This window comes from Chaetura pelagica, unplaced genomic scaffold, assembly GCF_000747805.2.
Source record: "Chaetura pelagica isolate M959 unplaced genomic scaffold, ChaPel_1.0 scaffold963, whole genome shotgun sequence".
Taxonomy (NCBI): domain Eukaryota; kingdom Metazoa; phylum Chordata; class Aves; order Apodiformes; family Apodidae; genus Chaetura; species Chaetura pelagica.
The window spans coordinates 839478-841820 of record NW_009952705.1 but is presented as its reverse complement, the minus strand read 5'-3'; positions in this window follow the sequence as shown (position 1 = coordinate 841820).

Sequence of the window (2343 nt, the reverse complement as noted above, 5' to 3'; positions counted from 1 at the left end):
GGCAGGTCGTGCCAGATCCTGCTCCCGGTGCAGCCAGAGCCAGGCCCTGGGTTAGAGCTGCCACATCGCCGGGCCTGGTGCTGAGCTGGGCCCTCGCTCTTCTGGGGGAGTAGGGGAGCAGGCGAGTGTGAACAGGTGTGTAAGGGTGTGCACACTCGTGTGTGTGCATATCTGTATGTGCTTCTGACTTTGCCACAGATGGCACCACTGGCTGCTCACCACTGGGAAGGGTCCCTGGCTGCAACGTGCAGCCCTGCACTGCGGGGAGGACGTGGGCCTGGGGGGCTGCTCGGCTGGCACCCCGGGCACAGCCTGCGACCCACCCCCAGCTGCAGGGCACAGGAAGAGACCAGCCCTCGTGTGCCAGAGCAGCAGGGCCCCTTCCCCAGGGATCCCCCTCTGGGGCTGCCTTCAGTGTGCTCACCCTGAGCCACCGTGGCAGAGGCTTGAGGCAGCTTGGCCCCCACACTCTGCTCCAGCTGCACAGGCCTCCCCATGATGGGATCAGACATTGTCAGCCCCATGCAATGGCCCTTTTGCTACAGCTGAGACACATTGGCATCTGCTGGCTCACAACTGCCAGAAAAACATCCACCGCCCAGTGGCAACTTCCCAGGGATGGTGTCTGCAGACCTGGGTAAGGGATGTGTGGGGCAAGAGGTGCCCATCAGCCTGTGTCCTGCATGGCCAGACCCATCCCATGCAGCCAGTGAGGTGCCTTTCTCCTGGCTCTGCTGAGACCCCGGGGCCGGGATGCTGCCCACTCTGGCATGGAGAAGGCTCCATCCCCTGGGAGAGGGCAGAGAGAGCACTGGGTGGGTCACCCCATGGGATATCTGGGCTGGAGAACACAAGGCCACACCTTCCCAAGCCCACCGGGGTGCACCCCCCAGCTCCCTCCACTCCCCCCCTCCGTGCCGCCCCCGTGAGTCAGCGCACACGTTCCTGGGCAGGAGGGGACATGTGCTGCAGGGACAGCCCGGCTGCGTCACCCCTGCTCGCTCCCACACCTGGGGCTGGGGCGGCCCAGCTCCAAGCTGAAACTTGCCTGACTAATTACAGGGGAGGCGAGGACTTAAGAGGATTTACATTCCTCCCCAGCCACACCTGGGAAACAACTTTCACCATCAGCCAGTTCCTGAGAAATGACTTTCCACCTGCGTGGCCCAGCCACAGCCCTGCCCAGGGAGCCTGGGAGGCTCAGGGGACTGGGGGGGGTCCTGTCAGCCCCATCTCAGGTTTGTCCTGGTGCTGCAGTGCAGCTCAGTGCCCCAACATGGCTGGGGTCTGACCATGCTTTCTGGAGGTCAGAGCCTGTGGGTTGTGGTGACTGGAAGCTGACGGGGTTGCACAGGAGACCCCAGGACATTGGAGCCTCATGAGCCAGGCCCTTCACCTCTGCTTTGACTGAGGACAGATCCCCATTGACTGCCCAGGGCTTGGACCCAGGGCTGTTGGGGAGACAGAGGGACTTGTGGGACTCACCAGGAAAATCTCGTCCTTCACAGCTGCTTCCCCAGTGGGGAAGAACCCAAACCCTACTGTCCCCTGTGCCTTTCTCTGTCCACCATGAACATGGAGAGACGCAGGCAGCTGGTTCCCTGAGCCAGCTTTGCTTTATAGCTCTTGCCAGAGCTGCCTGCTTTGTCCTTCAGCCACTGCTCTGTTTCCCACCCCGTGCCAGTGACCCAGCGTTGAGCCCACCATGGGATCGGGGGGACACCAGGACTGCTGTCCTGCCACAGGCTCTGTCTGGTGTGTTCTGCAGCAGCCTGAGCTGAGCACGATGTGTTTTGGGAATGTGAACATTACCACAGTGAGACTGTGCCCAGCATGTTGATGACACACTGGCCAAAGCAGGGACACGGTTCACCCGGCCAGGCCAGCGCAGCACAGGGCTGGGAGCTGGGGCTCCAAACACCGGCGTGTGGGTCCCACGGCACGAGGCTCCCGGCACTCAGACGGCAGCTCCCTGCCCGTATCCCCTCCCCGTGCCCCCCACTCTGCAGACGGGGTTGTTAGGATCTCAACGACTGACCCCGCTGGGGTTTGGAGCATCGGCTCAGCAGGGTCCCAGGGCCGGGGGTAACAGAGGCGTTTTGGCCTCAGCCACCTCCTGGGAGCTGCTGGGAAAGGGCGGTGTCAGCAGAGCACCAAGTCCAAGGTGTTTTGCAAGCAGGTGGGAGCGGGTGATGCCCTTATTAGGCAGCGCAGCAGCGGCGCGTCCCGGGGGAGCGGCGGCGGGTGGAACCGGCGCTGACACGGGCGGTGGGAACGCGGGCAGGTCCCCGCCTCGCTAATGACAGCCCGGCACTGGGCGGGGGGCAAGGCGCGGAAAGGGCG